Source organism: Ambystoma mexicanum, chromosome 9, assembly GCF_040938575.1.
Source record: "Ambystoma mexicanum isolate Mex_15411 chromosome 9, UKY_AmexF1_1, whole genome shotgun sequence".
Taxonomy (NCBI): domain Eukaryota; kingdom Metazoa; phylum Chordata; class Amphibia; order Caudata; family Ambystomatidae; genus Ambystoma; species Ambystoma mexicanum.
In genome coordinates this window covers 517,493,506-517,515,724 of record NC_090931.1, presented here as the reverse complement: position 1 = coordinate 517,515,724, position 22,219 = coordinate 517,493,506, and the positions used below count along the sequence as shown (strand labels likewise).

General features: G+C 49.8%; 1 protein-coding gene across 2 annotated transcripts in view; it reads left to right on the top strand.

Annotated features, from left to right (window-relative positions):
- PAFAH1B1 (platelet activating factor acetylhydrolase 1b regulatory subunit 1) overlaps nucleotides 1–22,219 on the top strand; it is a 1,367,099-nt gene that overhangs the window by 824,882 nt on the left and 519,998 nt on the right. The gene's annotated exons all lie outside the window — the stretch shown is intronic.

Genomic DNA, 22,219 nt, shown 5'->3' with positions numbered 1-22,219 from the left:
GGAAGCTTTTCTTTACATATTTGAACCATGATATCTGTGATGCTCAGCTTTGATTGAGAAAATCAATCATGGCACCCTTATAAACAATTTGTTTTGACAAAATATGCATTTTAATCCTATACAGAACCGGCCTCAAGGAAATGAGCGGTTCTATGGGAATCCAGCGTAGAGCCAGATTAATTGCCAAATTGGGATCGGGCATTTGGAGACCTAATCGTTTTTTTAATAACCTGTGTATACTGCATGTTAATGGGCCAACAGAGTAGCCCCACATTTCTGTACCGTAGGTGCATGTTTGCCTGTCTTTTGCCTTGTAGATATTCAATGCATGTTTAACTAAGCAATCTTCTTACTTCATGAATCTTAAAATCAGATTAATCCTAAACAATTCACTGATTCACAACGTCGCCAAATTGTAGAATACTGTAAGAGTAACGTATTGAACATTTGGTTCTCGATCATGGTCTGATTTTGTTTTGATTCCAGAAGACAAATGATTTATATAAAGAAGTGTAAAATGTATAGTTCTTGTTTTCCGTTTTATTCTGGTGATGGTTTTACCTTTGGTTTTGTGACCATCTGGGGGATGAACGTACGCTCTGTAATGTAAGGTTTCACTTTTTGAATGATCCTATAGTGCTCCTACGTCCCGTCCCCTTGCCTCCATACTGTATGGGCGTCCCTCGCTAGGGACGGGAGACGGAACCCTTTTCACCAGAAAAATCATCTCCCCTTTAAATTTAGATGCATGCTGGAGTGCTCCCCTGACTCCATCCACCGGCGCCAGTCCTCTTTTCCACGTCGATAGGAACAGACCGCTTTCACCAGCGCTCCTGGGTTAGGCCTCTGGCCTACTAATTCCACGCACTCTTCCCCGGAGAAGTACTTTTGTCTTCTTTTTTCTTGTCTTTAATCGTATACCTCTGTCCTCTGGCGCCACGCTCCTCCCCTTCAGCAGGTGTCCAGCCTGCGAGGTGCTCTTCCCTACATCTGACCCCCACACTCTCTCCCTCCACTGCCTTGGCCCAACCACGGCTGGGAGGGCTGTACGGCGTGCAATGCGCTAACACCACGTGCTCTGAAGAACAGGCTAGCTCAGTGGAGGGAGATCTTCGGTAGGTCGCCTCCAGAGGACTTGAAGGAATTAGTCAGGAACAAGTCCAGGCCCAAGGAAGGGACACTGGTTTCATCCCTACCCCGCAAAGGTGACTCCTTTCCCAGGAAGTGCACAAGCGGGAGGGATCGTTCGAGTCCTGGTACCAGTGCAGGCACCAAGGCTGCTTAAGCTACCAGCCCATGCTGAGGGGTAGCGAGATCCTACCGGTGACCACACTGAGCAACCACAAGGTTCTATTACTGTGTTTCCGCCTGTGGGGCTACACCCTAGTACTGGACAGATGTCTGAGGGGAGGGGGGTGCCTGTATGCAGCCATACCGGCGACACAGCTGAGGCCAATCCTCCACCCAGACCCCGTCCTGCAGGGTATGCCTCAACCTCCAGCGCCAAGAGTCCTGGAAGAGGCCAGGTCCAGCGCGGCAAGCGCCACGACACAGGCATGTGGCATGCAGCCCGACAAGATGGCCGCCAGGTCAGACAAAATGGTGACTCGCCAGACAACACTCCCCTTTGGGGAACAGGTAGGGGAACAAGTTTCCAGTTGGGACTGGTCTTCGCCGTCACAGGGCCGATACACCCCGCTTACAGCAAGGCAGAGTGTGCCCAGACTTCAGCACCCTCAGGTGCCTATGCCCGCGCCTCCAAGGACAGCACTAGCCTGTGAAGAGTTTTTTGAGAAATTCCAGACTCTTATGAGGTCTCTGCAGATTGGCTTCATCCTCAAGGATGTGATCAGGGACATGCTCCCTCTGGTTCTGCTATCACCCACGTCCACTCCGCCTTTGGTTCCAGCGCCTCGGGCTCCTATGCAGCCCCAGCTGCCCACGCCAGTTCCCACTGCACCGGCTACCACGCCTCCAACAGTCTCGGCATACCTGTATCCGTGGCTGCCGACTCCTGCCAGTACGCCACGGCCTCCAGCACTCTTCCAGCTGCACCTGACCAAATGGACACATTGGTGGACACAGATGAGGACGACGACCCTGACACACCTTAGTCGACCATGGCCTTTCATGAGCGGCTAGCGGGCCTAGCCAAATGCTTGGGGCTTGCGCAGCCTGAGGTGGAACAACCAGAGACTGGTGTCTTGGCAGAGGTCCTCACTATGAGCCCCACGGCTAGTACAGGAATTCCAATGCAAAAGGACGTGGTGGCCCTTGCCAAAAAGGATGGCTTGAACCTCATTCTGCAAATCCTACCAACAAGCGCCTTAACGCAAACTATAGGCAGATGGAGGTGGATCCAGTATTGCTGTCGGCACACCCTCAGCCACACTCCTTGGTGATCGCTGCAGCCTTGCTCTACTCCAAGCCACAATTGTCCTCTGCTACATCAGCCTCTGCACTCCTGGTTGAGGAGAAGATCCTGGAAGCATACGGAAAGAAAATCAATTCCAACATTTCACTTCATCTTTGTCAGTTAAATGCTGATGCTATGCTCGCTGCTGTCACCCAAAGGCTCTGGTGGGAAATCACGGACTTCCTTCCGGAGCAGAGCCAGGCATGCTTCAAGGCGGGGCTGGCGGAAACCAAGATTGTATCGCAAGACATAATGGAATCCACAGTGGCTCACAATGACGCTTCCGGTTGTACCATTTGCATCACTACGGACATGAGAAGAACAGCCTGTCTACGGCCGACCAAGTTCAACCTGAATGTCCAGGAGCATATACTGGAACTTCCTTTCGAGGGTGGCGATCTGCTCCATTCCACCACGGACTGGGAACTTGATAAGAACAGTTTCCAGTCTTCCAAATCCTTATCCATCCTCGCTAAGGCCATATAGCCGGACGCACCAGCATTCAGACAAGGGTCGGTCTTTCAGAGGGTCCGGGACTTCCAGGAAAAGATGGTCCAGACAACCGGACAGATCCCGGAGGCAGCACTGGCGGAAGCAGCAGAAGGTGGCGCACAAGGACTTTTTCCAGTCCCCCTCCTCCGCCCTAGCCTCAGACTGCAAAAAGGCATGAGACGCCCATCCAGATCCACCTGTCTCCGGTGGGGGGCAAGATTGGCCTTCACTCCCAATGCTGGCATGCAAGGTTCGCAACACCCTGGATCCTCTCCATAGTATCCACTGGCTTCTGCCTACCTCTCCCTCCTTCTCCCCTCTCCTCCACTCCCACAGATTGAGACAGAAACTCTGGGGGTGGAAATTCGCTCGCCCATAGAGAGGCAGTGGCGGAAGTCCCAGCCTCCCAACGGGGTATGGGCTTCTATTCACGGATGTTCACCAAACTCAAAAAGAACCAGGTGGGCCTGAGAGTTGTGTTGGACCTTTCTGCCCTAAACTTTCCCTTCCTCTTCAAAAGTTCAAGATGGTTACCCCAGCACTTAGAGCTGAGACATTGTGCACAGGAGACTGGGTGTGCTCCCTGGATCTGAAGGATGCTTGCCTAACCGTACCGATCTGGCAACTCCATCGGTCCGTCCTCAGGTTCAGGATCATGGGTATCCATTTCCAATACAAGGTTCTACCCTTTGGCCTCATTTTGGCCCCTAGTGTCTTTACAAGACTGATGAACACAATGGCATCCCTTCTCAAGGCCCAAGGTCACCACGTCTATCCATATCTAGACGACTGGCTTGTCAGGGCAAGGTCTCCAGAGGCAGTCCACCATACCACCCCCCCCCCCCCCTCAGGAGTACACTACATGAGTTGGTATTTTACATCAATCTCAAGAAGTCACTGCTCGCGTCTACGCAGAATCTAACGTTGCTAGGCCTCATCTGGGATACAAGCTTTGGGAGACTTTTCCCCTCGGAGGACAAGATCACAGCCATCAAGAGGGCAGCCAGGTGTTTTCTCATCTGAGCAGTGACCTCTTGGGCATCATGGCGGCATGTCTCCTGGCAGTGCCGCACATCAGGCTCAAAATGAGGTGATTGTGGTTCCACTTCGCAGCCTCCTGGAGTCAGGAGAAGGGTTACCAGGCTGAGCTGGTCAGCATCCCACTTCATCTCTACCAGGACTTAGTTTGGTGGAGCACAGACTACAACTTGCAGATGGGCATACCCTTCCATCAACCAGCACCGCAGGTTACCATCCCCAGACTCATCCCTGGAGACCTGGGGGGCAACTTTGGACAGCCATAGTATCTATGGGGTTTGGTCCCTTCCGGAGCAGACCTAAATCAACTGTCTCGAGTTGATGTCCATCTGGCTCGCTCTCAAAGCCTTCCTACCAATGAGCAGCGGCAAGGCGATCCTCATTCAAACGGATAGCTCCACCAGCATGTATTACATCAACAAGCACGGTGGCACCGGGTCCCCTCCCCTCTGCACTGTAGCAGTCAGCATTTGGGAGTGGGCTATGGTGAACAACATGCAGTTGGCAGAAATGTGCCTGCCGGAGTAGTCAAACCTGGACGCGGACAGGCTCAGCAGGCTTGGTGTCGACAACTACGAATGGCAGTTGAACAAGCAGGTCCTTCAGGGGATCTTCGACTGATGGGGCCATCCTCAGGTGGATCTCTTTGCCAACTGGTCCAACAGGAGGTGCCCCAGCTCGCATCCTGACAGGGCAGGGCTGGGGTTCTCTGGGCGACGCGATGCAGAATCAATGGAACAACATGAACGCATATGCCTTCCCTCTCACTCCCCTGGTCCACAGGGTAATCTAAAGATCCAGGAAGACCGGCACCTCCGTATCATCCCTATAGCTCCGTGGTGGCCAACAAGGCCATGGGTCTCACACTTCTCAGCCTGCCTCTGCAGGCTCCAGTGCACCTTCGACTGGGCCCAGCTCACCTACTCTCACAGGGCGGCACATCATCCACCCCACCCCCCAGAAGTTGGCCCTCGCAGCATGGTTCCTGAACGGGTCGCACTAAGGCATCTGCATCTGTTGGGGGCTAACCTAGACATTCTACAAGGCGCTAGGAGCGATGCTACCAGGAGCCAGTACAAAAGGAAGTGGACTAGGTTTTGCCAGTGGGCGGAATCAAAGGAGGTAGATCCATTAACCTGCATGTTGTACGACATGCTATCCTTCTCGCCACACCTTGCACACTCGGGGGTGCAAGTGGACTCGTTGCAACTACCTGGCAGCAATCAGAGCCTACTGGAACTTGGAGGAGCAAGTATGTTCATCCTCTAATCCATTGGTTTAAAGACACCTGGATTTACCTGCCTATCAAGAAGCCTCACCCGGTGTGGGACATCAACATGGTCTTGGGCACCCTAGCGCATAAACCATTCGAAACTATGGCGTCTGTTGACATCATTCTAGTCACCATTAAGACGGCCCTCCTGGTGGTTCTTGCATCTGCGCGCAGGCTCAGTGAAATCCAGGCACTGGCGGCTTCAGAGCCTTGTACTACTTTTCATAAGGACATGGTGGTGCTTGGAACTCACCCGCATTCTTAACTACGGGCGTCTCTTTTCACCTGAACGAGGAGATGGTGTTACCTACTTTCTTCGCTGACCCTAAAGATGATGCTTGGAGGGTTCTGCACTGCATGCTCTAAACTTCTACCTGGACAGAACCAGGAGCTTCTGCAAATCGGATGCTCTTTGTCACCTTCAGTAGGTCAAAGCCCGGCTATCCGGCTTCCACGGCCGCCATAGCACAGGCATCATGGAGGCCTACGAGGGGCAGCACAAACCCTTTCCAGCAAATATGCATGCCCCTGCTATCAGAGTTAAGGCCACTGCGGTTGCTTTCCAAAGGCACGTCCAGTGGCAGGTCATCAGCAAGGCGGCTACATGGGCTATGCCCTCGGCCTTCTGCAGGGCACTACTGCTTGGATGCCAGCTCCAGGTCGGATGTGGCATTTGGTCAGGCAGTCTTAAGGAACTTGTTTTCCTAGGAGGGGCAGCTCTCCACCCTGGGGCTACATTCAGTTGTAATTGGCCATACAGTATGCAGGAAAGAGGATGGGACGTAGGAGTAATTAGAAGTTACTCACCATAGTGACTAACTTACTGCTAGTCCATAGTCCCCTTTCCTCTAGATGTCCGACCATCCCCCCTTAATAAAACTAGTGTAGTTAGGCAATGTTAGTATTGTCAAAGGGGACTGAGGCGTGGTGCCAGTGGGCGGAGTCAGGGGAGCACATCCTCCAAGGGCCGCGCCCCCACGCGCATCTTAATTTAAAAGGGAAGATGATTTGTCTGGTGAGAAAGTTTGTCTCCTGTTCCTAGCGAGGGACGCCCATGCAGTATGGAGGAAAGGGGACTAGTGACTTAGGAGTAAGTTAGTCACTACAATGAGTAACTTATAATTATTGGGGTACTTACTAGCCACTACTAGAAGGCCATTTTTTTCTCAATGTTTGGAATAAATTGACTTGCTATTACTAGTGGTGTTTGCACACTATTTTTCTGTCCACATCAACTTGAGCAAAATTACACTGGTATGTGATCTGGTACAGTTGTTGGCCCAACAGATTTCTGTGTAAATTGAGAGTGAGGGTCGCCCTCTGTTTTTTTTGGGAGAAAAAAAATAACGGAAGTATACAGTCATGGTTGTACAAGGATTCCTTGTTGGCTGTACTTTGCCTAATCTCAGTTTTATTTTTTTTAAAATGTGCACAAAATTGAATTGGCCATTTTAGATAATCGTTACAATATCATGTGACCAGTTTCATAAGAAATGGAAGCGTGCATATAATATTGGAGATAACATGTTAAGTACAGCTGGTCCCACTTTATCCTTCTCCGATTAGTAATATTGGTCATTGGGGAGCTCAACTAGTTTGTAGCAGTTGGTGGCATTATATTAACAGTCTTTAATGTGGATATATGTGGTTCTTAGCCATTCCCCATGTGACCCGTAACTTTAAACAAGTTGACAAGATGCCATGAAATTACATTGATCAGTATACATTCAATTAGTAGAAGGCTCTAATCCATTTATACGTGGGGTTAGCAGGGCTTTGATTCTTAAGGCTCCTATTGAGTGCTCAAAATCTGACTATGCCAAAATGTAGCTACTTCAAGGGCAGACAAATCTCCCTTTTGGTTTTGATGAATTTATATGTGGAATATCTAACACAGTCCTTCTGAGCGCAAATATCGACAATAAGCTCAAGTGTCAACTGTACATTGAAGTCTCCCTTCACCAAGCATGTTGATTCACCTTTTTCTGAGGCGATAATTAACTGTTTTTCTAAATAATATCAACGTGTACACCCAGATGCCTCCTTGTCTGTTGTAAACATTTATAACAATGAAGTGCAGTTCACTTGAAACTCCCAGAACAATGGTTAATGTCTACACCCCCACCTGCCGTTTTTGGTGCTACAAAAATGGCCAAAGGTCAGAACATCCGGTAAGTATGGAGGAAAAGGAACTCTGCCTAGGAGTACATTAGTTACTATAAGGTGAATCGGAAAAGTTGCTTCCCTTTTAGTAAAATTGTGTCCTCCCATGTAATCCTCATCTTTGGTAAACTCCTTCAGAATATTTTTTCTGTAAATAGTGTTGTGCGTCAACTGTCCCTCAACGTCCTCCATCCACTCTAGAGCATGACGTTGCCGACAGTAGATATAGCATGCACCGTGCCTGTTACTTCAGGTTTTTTTCCCGCTGCACAGTTTGCTTCGGATACTGTGCTATTTTGTAATTTCAAACTCCAAAAACAGGATTCAAGAAATGCGTGGATTGTGGGGCCAAAATGTTACTTACGTACCCAAATAGCGTTAGCCTCCGTTGTCTCAGGCTCGAGCACAAGACTGAGGACTGTGGTTCCTGTCAGTCCATGACAGGAAAGGCTTTAAGAGGAACCAAAATGTTTTACTTTTGTTCAAAGTGTATTGAAATTTTGGTGATTTCATGAGTTAAAAAATGATAATAAAATTTGATTTAAAAGAGAATGGGGAGACTCACTATGGGTAGGCCCCTGTGTAGGTCCCCATCGATGACTCCTTCGAAGAGATCACATTAGGACAAAAGGAGTTTGCGGGGGTCACTGCAGAAGCGCTCCAAGAAGTGCTTGCAATCTCGCAGTGGTTTCAATCGCTGGTCCATGGCTTCTCGTAAGAAGGCAAAGAAAAGAAGTCACAGATTCAGGTCAAGGTCTTCTGACTCTTCTCCCGAGCTCAGGGTATCTGTTCCAGGTAAGTCTGCCTCCAAGACTGAGTGGGAGACATTTCACCTTCAAATGTTAAATATCTTTGAGAAGGCATCTCCTGCTCCTTCTAAAGAACCGAAAGTCCCATGACCACCTTGTTAGGGAGAATTCTCATTCGATGGCTAATGCCCCTTACCTAGTGTGTCCCTCAGCAGCTTTGCTGGAGTTATTTTTTTCACTTGGTAAGAGTGTGAGCTTTTCCCCCACTCTTACCCATGTTTTGCCATGTGGATTTCATCCGTTTTTGTGATTGTGGGCTCTGGAGTACACCACTTCAGTAGCCCCCTTATTTTGTGTGTTGCACAGCACCTTCAGTGAAGTGACACAGGGGTGTCTTTCTGACTTACCACCGACTCCATTTGTGAGGCTGACTACTGTCCCCCAGAAAAGGGTAAAGTTGCCATTAACTTTACTTAGTCATTTAACCACAGATCAGTACACCCCATCTTACATGGAGTATTGGAAAGGGTTAGTTCTTAGCCCTTTTTTTCTGTACCTCCTAGAGCATTGCTTCGCTCTTAACATTTAGATTTGGCTGGTGGCAGTGGTATCTACCCTAACTTTTCTACCGCGGTTATGCTATATAAGCGTGGTATTTTTGTGGGCTATTATATTAGCCTCGAACTTAAACCCGCTTGGCCAAATGCTCTTTCTTTTGGCTCCGGTCGGGTTTATTCGCCATTTCTTTTTGTTAAAGTCCTTCTTGTGTTTTACTTTGCGCGGCAAACCAGGTTTGTCTTCTTTGTTCACTGTCTTTTGGCGGGCTTCAGCCAAGAAGCCCTCCTCTAGGCGCCTGGGTGTCTAGGTGGGCTGAATGTGAGGGAGGGGTGTAGTCACCCCCCCGCACAGGGTATCCTAGGAAACCCAAGTCGCACTTTGCGTGATTGACAGCCAGGGGGGATTTTCGCATAAAAGGCAGGACTCTTGGGCTAGAAGTCAGTCGCCACTGGAACTACAAGGAACCGAAGAGAAGCGGAGAAGTTGGCTGCTGCAACTATCCCGTCCTGGTGAAGCCCTGCTGCAGTCCTGAGCTATCTACCCTTCAACGACCAGAGAAAATCCAGTCCGGAGCAGTCTTCCCTTGAGCCTGGTGGGGATAACCAGCTCTTCTTCTACAGCCAGAGGGATCCCCTTTGTGGTCGAAATCGCTGCACACTGCTGTAGTGGTCCGGATAGCCATCTGAAGAGCCTCTCCTGTTTTTAAGGAGCGCACCTTTTATTCACAGTCACTGCTGCCGGCTTCAGCCCTGTGTAGTGCAGACCCCTCCAGACGTCGCCCTTGCCGAAGCTCCAGGAACCATGGGTCTGCAGGAAACTACCAGGAACAACTGCCGTGGCACCAGCGTCTTCATTGAATTGGGTACTATGTTCTGCTTGATGATTTCGGGTGAATCCCTTTTTCTCCTCCTACAAGGCTTGTCCTTAACTTCTCTCCTTCTTATAACTTTTGCTTCCTCCATTGACAATATCTAAGTACTCCTGGCTACGTTGAATCGTGAACTGTCAGACTGTGTGATCCTCGACAACAGGAACCCTGTTCCACTTGACACTGGCTCCGGCCTATTGACTCTTGAATTTCAGTTCATGAGTGTTCTGATTCTGTCTGCCTTGACAAAAGTATTGCCTATGATTTTTGCCCTCAACACTTTCTGGGTATCTTAGGTGCCAAGTGTGTTTTTGCCCCGGTAACATTTCTTGCTGCGGATATGCGTTTCTTTAAGACCGAACTGTCATTACTGTCAAAAAGTGATTGCATATGTATTCCCGGTAACGTCTTTTGTTTCACAACACCGGTCCGTTAAAACATAGGGAACTTAACTTGAGGTATACCGTACAAAGTGAATTGGTTAGTTGTAGTGTATTTTACGTGTGGTTTTGAATTAAAAGAAGTGTTGTGTTTATAACAAATAGTTTAAAAATAAATGTACTTATATTTTTTACCTGAAACCTTGAGTCAGTGTTTGCTTGAGTCACAGTAATTGTGGTCCCTTTGTGTAATCTCTGCTACTGCTCATATACTCTTGAGATGAGCCTGGCTGCTCCGCTACTGCGACCACTTTAACATAGTAGTACAGGCTTGTACCAAAGGTAAACTTGTATTGCCACCTGTAGTCTTAATTGTGTGTAGTGGTCCCTAAGGGCACTGCACAGGATTCTGCTTAACACCCCTTGCACCTCTTAATGCCGTGAAAGCATCTGCAAAGGTTTCAGGTTGCACGGCCTCAAGCTGGGGCTCTAAACCTTTGACCCCTCCAGTTCATTTGAAGCCTCGTGTCGAGGCCTAAGTTGAAGCAGTATATAGAACTTGTGAAGGTTTTTAAACCCTTACCGGAAAAGGTCCAAGTCAATATTTTCAATTTTTTAGCAAAAGGACATTTTCCGATTAGGTTATTCTTCCTTTTGGGCTGGAGTATGGAACCCCAAATGTTTCAAAGACTCATTTCAGAGGAATCTAGAATGGAGCACTTGTTTGACTCTTTAAAGAATTCAAGTGGCCTTGATAACTCTCCTGGGTGTACTTTCCAACATCAGATCCCTCTTACAGGTCACTCATGAATAGGGGCACAGAGTATCTGAGATGGGGAATGCCTGCTAGTGTCTTTCCGTAGGATGATCTTGCTTACTTTCGTATGCCTATTCATTACAGACACAGTTTCAGGTTCTGCTATTCAGGCTCACCTCCTGCCTGAGGGTTTTTTCCAAGTTGATGGCGATGGTGGGTAGATTCACCTCTAACCTACCTGGACGATTGGCTGAACAAGGCCTGTTCTCATGAACATCTCAGCATCACCTGCCGCTCTCTTCACAAACTGGGCTTCTCCCACAATTTCAAGAAGTCTCAAATTATACCTTCTACAAAGCTTCAATTCATTGTAGCTGTCCTGGTTGCTTCAGGAAAAGCCTTGCCACCCAAGGTGAGGACTAAACGCATTCAGCAGATGGTCCACAGAATGCACAATGTCTTCCAGCCTCCCACTTCTTGACATCCAGCTTTTTCCTGGTGCCAGCGGCTTGTCTGAGAATGAGGTCTCCAATGGGCCCTCTGGGTCTCATTCTCTGGCAGAATGACAGACCTACTTCAGGTCCTGAGCAAGGTAGCGCAGGATCTCCTGTGGTGGGCCTGCGAGCAGAACATATTGAAGGGGGAACCTTTTTGGCAACCATGGCTGGAGATAATGGTAGTTACGGACTCCTCCCTTACGGGTTGGGTAGCCCACACCAATGATCAGTGGTCGCTGGTCTCCATCAGAGTACAAACTGCACATAAACCTTTTGGAGTGGAGCGTAGACAGACTAGCGCTTATGGCCTTTCTGCCGTCTTGTATGGGGAATGAATGTCGGACAACACAGTGGCCATGTACTACCTCAAGAGAGGTGGTGTATGGTCACTACCACTGTGCAGAGTGGCAATGCATCTCTGGTGTTGGTCACTGCAGGAAGGAATCTCTCACAGCCGTTCATTTTGCTGGAGAAGACAACATGGAGGCGAATGCTATGAGCAGACAGAGCACAGTCCCCAACGTGTGGGATTTGGCTCAAGAATTCCTACTAGAGAGATTTTGTCATTTAGGGAACCAATCAAGTGGATCTGTTCGCATCCAGTGTCAACAGGAAGTGCGACCTGTTATGCTCCTGGAAATTTCCTCTGAGCTCTGGGAGATGCATTCATAGTGCACTGGGACTTTGCACGCGTTTCCTCCAATCACTGTAATTTCGCTAGTCATCTGCAGGTAGGGGAAGGTCTGGAAAATACTTATTGCTCCGAATTGGTTGAAGACATGGTACCCGGACCTTCTAGACATGTCCATCGGCCCTCCAATTTGTCTTCTCCCAAAGGGAGGCCCTTCTCTCCTAAGAGGAAGATGGTGTTCTTCACCCAGAGATCATGACTCCACTTTCACGCCTGGTTTCTGAGAGGATGAGATGCAAAGATTGGGACCTCCTGGAAGATGTATTGGAAGTGTTGGTTTCGGCTAAAAGACCAGCAACAAAGTCTTTCTACCACTGCTGTTGGAATAAGTTTTGCAACTGGTGCAACGCTAAAAATGTGGATCCATCTGTTTATGATGAACCAAGGCTGTTGTCCTTTTTTGCTTCATTTGGCCAGCTAGCGGCTCCAGGTTTGGCACTGTAAAAGGATACCTGTCGTAGTGTAATCTTTGGAAGTGCTCACTAATGTGTTCCCTCTATTCCCTTTCATTATACCAGTTTGGAACTTCGACCTTGTACAAAAATACCTTGTGTACTCCTTTTGAGTCACTACATTCATGCCCCCAAAGGATGGTAACTCTTAAAATGCTTGTCCTCACGTCTGTTCCATCTGCCCGTAGAGTCCTTGAACTACTGGCTTTTGTGTAAGCTGCCTTTTACCATCTTTTTCAAGGAAATGGTTGTTTTGAGAGTTCGTCACACCTTTCTACCAAAGGTTGTTTCAGAGTTTCATATTGCTCAATAAGTTGGGCCTCTGACTTTTTATCCTCCGCCTCATCCGTCAAGGAGGATGAAAGACTGCGTTGTCTTGATCCTAAAGGGAGCCTTGAATGTTTACATCTCTAGGATGGCAAACCTTAGACAAGATGACTAATAGTGTGTAACACGGGTCACAGGTTAGGACTGTCTGTGATCAAGCAAACCTTGCCCGGCTGGATTATACTTTGCATTTCAGAATGCTATTATTTAGCGGGTAAAGATGTTCCTGTGGGCGCATTCTACTAGGGATGTGGCCACTTCATCAGCTTTACAGAGAGGGGTGCAAGACATCTGTGCTGTTGCCACTTGGACCTCTCTGCATACATATTCAAAACATTACTGCCTGGACACTGTCGGGTCAGGAGGCAGGATTTGGGAAGGCTGCACTTCACAGCATTAATAAATACATTCTTACTCCCACCTCCTCCACATACTACTTTGGGAGTTTATCAAAGATGAGAAATACATCGGAAGACGCAATCAATTCGAAGAAAAAATGAATTACCCCAGGTAATGTTCTTTCAAGTGGATGTTCCGCCAAGGTAGTCCTTATCGCCCCTCCCGTCCTACCCCTCAGAATTTGTGTATTACACCTTCCTCTCTTTACCATCTGGTCGTTTTGACCTCGCAAATACTCATATTTCCCATCCCCTTTCCTGCATCCTTGTGGGTGTCCCCCAACATGGAGCTACCCCTTTAGATTTAGCACAGCACGTCCCCTCGAGTCACTTTTTCTGCACGGATGGTGTCGGACCTGGCAGCTGGGCAAGGGAACTTTTTAACTTTCCGTGTGCTCCCCTTTCTCTTGTCTTTTGATTTTCTTAACCTACCTTCGATGTCCTGCCTCACCCGGCTCATGATTGTTACGCTCACCTGGTCTCTCCGGAGGCGTTGGGGCACAGTTGCAGCCCTCCCGGGGTTGAGGTTGCTCGGGTCCGACTTCGCCCTCTGCGCTTATGTGGTGACTGGTGGTAATAGGTGGTGCTGCTCGGGACTACTCCTGCGTGGAGAATAGGCGGCGTGAGTATTCCAGCTTGTGCGCCTGATCCCCTTCAAGACCCCCTCCCAAACCGTGGTACCCGTGGGATGTGCTGTCCCTGGAAAGCTCACCTGTTTAGTTTTGGCGAGCACTCTGTCCTGCTGCTTCTGGCAGGGGCGCTTGTATGATCTGAACAGAGTTCCTTCACTGGTCCCTTGCACGTGGTAGTCCAGTCCTGCTGCGACTAAGCCACTATACTTCAGGTAAGTGTTCCTGTTTGCCTTTGTCTTTCCTCGTCTGTTTTTGTTGTATTGTAAAGTTTGTTGTCTTGTATTGCTGTCCGTTCCACTTTTGATGTTTACTCTTTTGCTTTCTTCCCTTGCAGGTGATGTTGCCGGCCTGGCAGAAGCTGCGGAGCTCGAGCCTGCAGCCGGAGGGAATGAGGAACGAAGCTGCAGCAGTACAGTAGCTGGTAAGTTGTTAACTAGGGGGCGTGCAGGGTTCAAATGCGATGCGGCCCTAGGACGGATGTTCTAACCTTGTCTTCTTCACAGGGTCTGAGTTTGTGGATGCGGAGTGCGGTGCTGTGGCGTCAGGATCAACATCACTGGATGTCAGGACATGAGTGTGCAGATGAAGCACCGGTTTCCTGGAGGTGAGTATGCAGGAGAACGCCTGATTTCAAAGGTAAGTAAATTGGTCCTAGCAGCGGTGCCTCACGTTGCACGCGAGTGCACAGTAACGCGAAGCACCGGCCTTAAGGATGGAGCAGCTTATATAGCTGAGCTTCTGAAGCCACACCCACCAAGTACAGCCTGCCTGCCACACCAGATGAGTCAGCACATTAGGATGTTCTCTGGAATAAAGGCTTTCAGCTCCTGGAAAGTTCTTGTAAAATAAAAGCATTCCTGCACTGAAAGTGTTCCTGCTCACATCTCTATAGGAGCCTGGCGCCAAAGACGCCAGGACTGAGTCCAGCCAGGGCCCCTGTGTTTATGGGTCCCAAAGGGACATAAGTGAGTCAAGTGACCCATTGCCCCCATCACTAGATGGTGTGGTTTGTGTGTTCTGTGGCCATGACAATGATGGCTTCACGAGATGCACATCCAATGCTTGTTCCCGGCCTCTGACCACAATGTGCTCTGCCTTGAGTGCCTGGGGCCCAACCACCGCTGGGACGCGTGCACGGCTTGCAGCTCTCGCTCACCGAGACTTGAAGAATCGTCTTTCCCACTGGAGGGAGATCTTCCTTTCTTCTCATCCCAGTCATCTGAAGGAGTTGGTCGCCTGGACCCACCATAAAAAAAATCAGGTCCCTTTGTTTAACAAGGCCCGTCAGCAAGGGGATTCCTTCCTGTGGCCTCCCTGGGCCTCCCGCCTGAAAGAGGACGTAGTACTCTGGTTCTGGCAGGCCTGAGGCTGTTAAGGCTACCATCTCCCAGGCTGAGAGGCCAATGGGCTCTTCCGGGAGGTCCATGGAAGGTCACTCGAGCTCGTCGTCCTGTTGTGCACCTAGGTGCAGGGGATCGTCTAGTTATGCTTCCAGGAGTCCGTTCGAGGCACGATCCAAGACTACTACCAGCTCTGTAGCTGAGGGCCCTAGGCCTACCGGAGTCATCTCCGTGGTCGGTGCTTCTGCTTCAGGTTCTGGGGGCAGGGAGTCCTCTTCTATGTCTGAGCTAGCAAGTGGTGCAGGTCCTACGCACCCTCTTTACCAGGGTGTGACGCCAAACTCCAAGATGGCGGACAAGCATGCAGGTGAACCTGCTAGGTCGGCGGCCATTTTGGATTCGGGGCCTCAACCAGCTCCTCCTTTAGAATGGGTGACTCAAGAGGGTTCTAGTCCCCTTTCTTCGGGAAGCGGCGCCTGGCCCTATGGCGCTTGCGGACGGTCTCTGCAGGGTTATATTTACCCCTTTCAGCCTTTTGGCTAGCCGCTACAGGCTCCTCTGCGCTTCGATCAGGAGAGGTCCCACGCAGCAGAGAGACGGGCCCCTGCGATCTGCAGCCTGTGAGGATTGCTTCTTCAAGTGCTTCCTCCTCTTCATGCTCTCCCCCACATGTCGGGGTTCCTCAAGGAGGTTGTTACGCAGGTCGTGCCTCCTAGGCCTCCTTCCCTGGGTCTTCCTCTGGGAGTACCAGTACTGCAGCCCTTTCTGCCTCTGGTCCAGGCCCTGCCAGTGCTTCTGGGCCGCCCTCCTCCAGTACCATCAATGCTGCCTCCTCCCCCGCAGTTGCCTGTCTGATGTCCAGCCACCTTCGGGGGGGCGGGCTTATCAGGTGGGGGAACGCACCAGGTGCTGCCTGTAGGCAGAATCCTGGGCAGTGCCCTTATGGACCACTACACAAGATTAAGACTACAGGTGGTAGTACAATTTCACCTTTGGTACAAGCCTGTACTTCAGAGTGGTAGCAGTAGCGGAGCAGCCAGACTTATCTCAAGAGCAAATGAGCAGTAGTAGAGATTCCACAAAGGACTACAATCACTGTGACTCAAGCAAACACTGACTCAAGGTTTCTGGTTAAAAAGTAAAAGTACATTTATTTTTAGACCATCTGTTCACAAAATACTTCAATTCTATTAAATTAAAACCACACTTCAAATACACTACGCACAATCAATTCCCCTTGTGCAGAGCAATTCAAGGTAAGTTACCTTTGGATTTGACAGACCGGTGTTGTGAAACAGACGTTATCGGGGGTTATCACGCGATCACTTTTTGACAGTAATGACAGTTTGGTCTTCCGAAAGAGAAGAGTACCCTCAAGCAGAAATGTTACTGTAGTCAAACACACATAGCACATGAATTAACACAAGAGAGTTGGGGATAAAAATCATAGGCAATACTTTTGTCAAGGCAGATAGAATCAAGAGACACTTTCTAAAACCTAGATAAGTCAATAGGCCTGCGCCAGTGTCAATGGGACATGGGTTCTGTTGTTGAGGATCACAAGGTTAGAACAGTTCACGATTCGAGGTTGCTAGGAGTACTTGGATATTGTCAAACGGGAAGCAAAGGTTATAAGAGGGAAGGAAGACGAGGACAAGCCTTTGGTGAGGAGAAAGGGGTTCACCCTAGTTCCTCGAAGTAGGACACAGTACCTTATTCGTATGAAGAAGAGCTGGTGCCACAGCAGTTGTTCCTGCAGACTCGCGGTTCCTGAAGCTTCAGTCGTGGGGACAAGAAGGATGACTTCGAAGGGATTTTGTCCTCTGACGTATTCCTTATCTTAGATATCTCTTTCCAGCTCTGCTGGCCTCGGAAAATTTTTCTCTAGAGGGCGCTGCGCGTCGACGTCCGCCGAGTCGATGTCCCTCGACAGCCGCTGTGTCGACGTCATCCTGCCTGTAAAGGCCGCGCGCAGCGTCCGTTGCTCAGTTCCGTTTTTCCGCGCTTACTCAGTGCCTCGGAATACCGTTGCTCAGTATTGTACACAATTTATCCTATTTCCTCGAGATATTCGATGCGTACTCGATGGCTTCCTCGTCGGAACCGACGACCCCTCGGTCCGGCTTCAAAAAATGCCGAGATTGTGGGAAAAAGATGTCGCTGACTGACCCTCACAGAGTTTGTCTGTGGTGTTTGGGAGCTGAACACCATTGTTCGGAGTGCGAGGACTGTATGTCCATGACAGCTAAGGCCCTGAAGGAGCGTAGGGGAAGCTGGAGAAAGGTAAGACTTTAAAAGCTTCTTCTTCCTCAACGAAGTCGAGACATTCGTCTCCTCGTCACCATTCGTGCTCCAGGTCTCGGAGTGGGTCCCATCATTCCTCGAGATCGAAGCACTCGAAGAGGAGACGTCAAAGATCCCCTTCTCCGTCCTCCTCTGTTTCTCCAAAGAGAATCCCTTGCCCCACGAAACATAGTTCCTGGGCTGAATGGGAGGAATTCCGCAAAAATATGAGCGTCTTCGAGAAAGCGGCCTCGACCCCCTCGAAGACTGCCGAGAGCGATGCTCTGGTCGAAAGAACCGAAGGTCAAAAACGCTGCGAGTCGCAGTACCCGGCGAAGGAAGCTTCTCGAGCGCGTGACGAGCCCTCGAGTAAAGCTATGACCTCGAAACCACCTTCGAAGGTTCCGTCGGCATTGACGAAGGTTCCGTCGACGCCGAAGTTGGTGTCTTCGACGCCGTTGTCGAAGGGACCTTCGACACACGGGTCTGTCGACTCGACGCCATCTTCGACACCGGCGTCGACGCCAAGGAAAGTCACTGTTACGACGCACCCAGTGGCTATCCCCAGGTCCTTGATGACGATGGCGTCGAGATTGTCGACTTCCTCGAGCAGAATCCCAATTCTATCGAGGTCCTCGAGGCCTCCGCCTTTGTTTTCGACGCCACGCCCGAAGCCTTCGACGTCAACGACATCGACGTTTTCGAGGCCGATTATGACCAGTTTGGCACCCTATGCCTTGGAGATGGGTTTTACACCCTTTATGAGTTCAGAACAATTGAGAACTATGTCCTCCATTCTGGAAGAGGGTGAGCTATCTGAACAGGAAGACACATTTGAGTTGCAGGGACCTGCAACCCCAGTTAGAGAGGAGTTATCCTCAGAAGAACGCAGGTTAAAGGATCTTCATGATTCCTTACATGAGGCAAGTGGGTTAGACACTTCCCCAGACGTGGAGTTTGCTAGGCCAGACCCGGGGGAGCATGCTGAAACCCCCTATAGAGCCTTAATGGCCAGGATCACAGAATTTATGGGGTCGTCAACACCTTCACAGGCTTTCCAACAAGATGACCTCATGGATATTATTGACAAAGGTCCACAGGAGGATCCTGTAGTGCCCTTTCATAAAGCTCTTCAGAGGAAGATTATGACGAACTGGGAGACCCCAGATGTCGTCCCGACAGTAAATAAAAAACTGTCTACAAAATACAGGGTATCTTCTGCAGACTCAGAGTTTTTGTCAAAACACCCATCCCCAGAAAGTCTGGTGGTACAGGCAACATCTTCTACTGATGTCAAGACTGCTTACCCTACCGTCCAACAGGACAGGGACGATCAGAAATATGATGCTATGGCAAAGAAAGTTTTTTTCGGCATGTAGCATGGCGTTAAAATCTATTAATGCTACTTGCACCCTTGCTAGATTCAGCCATACACTTTGGGAGTGTGCTTCTACAGCGGCTGACTGCATCCCGGAGGGAGAAGAAAGGGAGGCGTTCCTGAATATCATACAGGACGGTAAAGACGCTATGTGCGAATCCCTCCAGACGGGCATTGATTCTGCTGACAGTATCAGCAGAGCAATGGCGGCAAGTACAACAACCAGGAGATTCGCTTGGTTGAGAAAGTCTGGTTTTGCCCCAGATGTGCAAGCCAGGCTCTTGAACATGCCATTCGATGGCTCTTCTTTGTTTGGGAAAAAGGCGGATGACAGTTTGGAAAAACTGCAAACATCAAAAGCGGCAGCAAAATCCCTAGGCGCTGCAATCCGTCGGACACCTTTTCGTCCCACAGGAACCTCTGCGAGGGGCAAGTCCTTTCGCTTCTACTCCGCATTCGGAAGAGGTAGAGGATGACCGGCTCAAAGGGGACAAAGAAGAACTACCCGAGGTGGACGGGGTAGATATTCAAAAGCCGCAGCAACAGCAGGTGCCTCTTTACCATCGGCATCTGCATCAGCCGCCCCAAAACCACTGAGGACTTCCCTCACAAGACACCTGTAGGAGGCAGGTTAACTCAACATCTGGCGGAATGGCAGGCTATCACGTCAGATGCTTGGGCATTGGAGACAGTTGCCCAAGGTTACTGCCTGCCTCTCCTACGCATACCTCAGTCATCCACCAGGGATCAGCTCTCAGAAAGCTCCAGATCCGCTCCTCTTGCAGGAAATTTTTTTCATGATCTCTGCTTCCAAAAGGCCAGGACTTACCCAACTCCCTTGGAAGCAGACTCATAACCCAGGTTCCGAGTGCCAGCCAGTCCCAATTGGGACCTTTTGGACCCTGTCCTGGCGCCAGGCTCATAAATATGCCCAGTCCCAGCGCTGCAAGCGCCGGGCTCATAATGCTTGGGTGGACTTACCTGCAGCAGACCATGCTGCTTACTTACCTGCCAGTTGAACCCCTGATCCTCTTCTGTTTGGGACTACTTTTCCTGTTGGGTGGGCCAGGAGCCACTGCCTAGGTTCAGAACACTGGAACTCTTCTGGAAAGCAGGAACTCTTTTCTTACCTAGGTGTGGCTGTGGAAGGAGACACCTAAGCACTACAGGAGGCTATTTAAACCACACCCGATGGATGAATCTTGCTTTGCGTTATTCTGCATCCTCTGCAGCAGAACGCTCATCGTGTCTTCTGCATCTGATCCTGGGCCTAAAGGAAAAAGGCTTACCATCCTGAATCCAGTCTTCAGCAACATCTATAAAGACAAGAAAGAACAGGTTAGCACTACGGTCTTCAGTGACAGTGCATCTCTTACCTGGTCCATCGGCTGTCATCAACGCCTCGCGCAGCATTCCTGCATCTGAAAGACAAAGGCTTACCTACTCTTCGCACGCTCCGGAGGCCTTCGGCGCTGCATCCCGCATCTGTAAGACAAAAGAAGGTGCGTTTAAAGACATTGGGTAACGTTAAATACTCACGTGCCATTACTCCATCCACGCCGAACTCAGTGGGCATTCCGGCATCCTTCAGCAGCTCCGAACTGGTACCTGCAAAATAAAAGGACAGTTAGTGCGCATCGTGAAGCAAGCAACAAGCGCTTACTTACGCGCTTCCAGGCGCTTCTATTCCGCATACGGGTCCATCCTCAACTCACTTCAGCCAGTCAACCGCCATCGCCGGAACCCTGCAAAATAAGAGACAGCATTACAAAAGACTTTTAAAGACATTTGAAATATTCGGAAGTCACCGTTCGTGAAGTAAACGACGGACAGCAGTCCTCTGAAGTCAAGAGGCCTGCGCTACCGATCCAGTGAAGAAACTGGTTACAGCACCCTGCCCCGAGGCAGATGGAGAGCTCGGCGTTCACTTACCTAAGGTGAGAGCGTTAACCTTTGGGGTTCTACAGGAGAGGAGAAAATTAAAGAGATAGGGACACCCCAATAACCCCAGTTCATTAATCCCATATTTTCTATCTGCAGTCATCTTACTCTTCGAGTCAGGCATACAGTGCACAGAGGTCCAGCCCAAAGAGCCAACCGGGTGCTACACATCACTTTTGAAGATACGGTAGTCGCCCAGTCAAGACCGGCGCTTCTGCGAGAATCAGGTGAGCGTTACTATTTTGGACCTGCTAGAGAAAGGTGCCATAGAACCGGTACCTGTAGCGGAGAGGAACAAGGGCTGGTACTCCCCTTACTTTCTCATTCCAAAGAAAGACGGAGGACTGAGACCCATCTTGGACTTGCGAGATTTGAACAAATTCCTCAGGAAAGACAAATTCAAGATGGTAACTCTTTCTCAGATTCTTCAGGCCCTTCAGTTCCAGGACTGGTTGGTATCTCTGGACCTTCAGGACGCTTATTTCCATGTGCCTATCCATCTCAAACACAGGAAATACCTGAGGTTCGCAATTGGCAACTCTCATTATCAATTTCGAGTGCTGCCATTTGGGCTGACCTCCGCCCCGAGGGTCTTCACCAAGTTAATGTCGGTAGTGGCGGCAAGGATTCACGTCTACCCCTACCTGGACGATTGGTTGATCAGGGCTGTATCTTCGGAACAAGCTCAGATCCAGCCGAATCACGTTTGCCACTCCCTTCACAGACTGGGCTTCTCCCTCAATTTAAAGAAGTCACAAATGATACCATCGCAGAGACTCCAGTTCATCGGAGCGATCCTGGACATTTCCCTGGGAAAAGCCTTGCCATCAGAGGTGAGGGCTCAAGATATTCTACAGATGGTTACCAAGTTCCAAAATGCCCAACGTCTCCCAGCCTTCGACTTTTTGAGGTTGCTAGGCCTCATGGCATCCTGCATGTTCCTAGTGCCAGGGGCTCGCTTGAGAAGGAGATCCCTCCAGTGGGCACTGAGGACTCATTGGTGTCAATTCTCAGGAAGAATGACAGATCTTCTTCAGGTTCCCGACAGGGTGGCTCGAGACCTTCAGTGGTGGGCCTGTCAGGAGAACATTCTGAAAGGAGAACAGTTTTGGCAACCCTGGCCGGAGATAACAGTAGTCACGGATGCCTCACTCACGGGGTGGGGAGCCCACGCAAACGACTTGACCATCAGCGGTCGTTGGTCTCTATCAGAGTCCAGACTACACATCAACCTGTTAGAGCTGAGGGCCGTCAGACTTGCCCTGAAGGCGTTCCTGCCAGCTGTACAAGGGAAGAATGTCCTGATAATGACGGACAACACGGTGGCCATGCATTACCTCAACAAAAGAGGAGGCGCAGGATCACTACCCCTGTGCAGAGAGGCGATGCAGCTCTGGTTTTGGGCAATCCAAGAAGGAATCTCTCTATCGGCAGTTCACCTAGCCGGAGAGAAGAACTTGACAGCGGATGCTCTGAGCAGGCAGAGCAGTCTCCCACGAGTGAGAACTAGCTCAGGAAGTCCTTCAAGAGATCTTCGCCCTTTGGGGAACCCCTCAGGTGGATCTGTTCGCCACCAGTGTCAACAG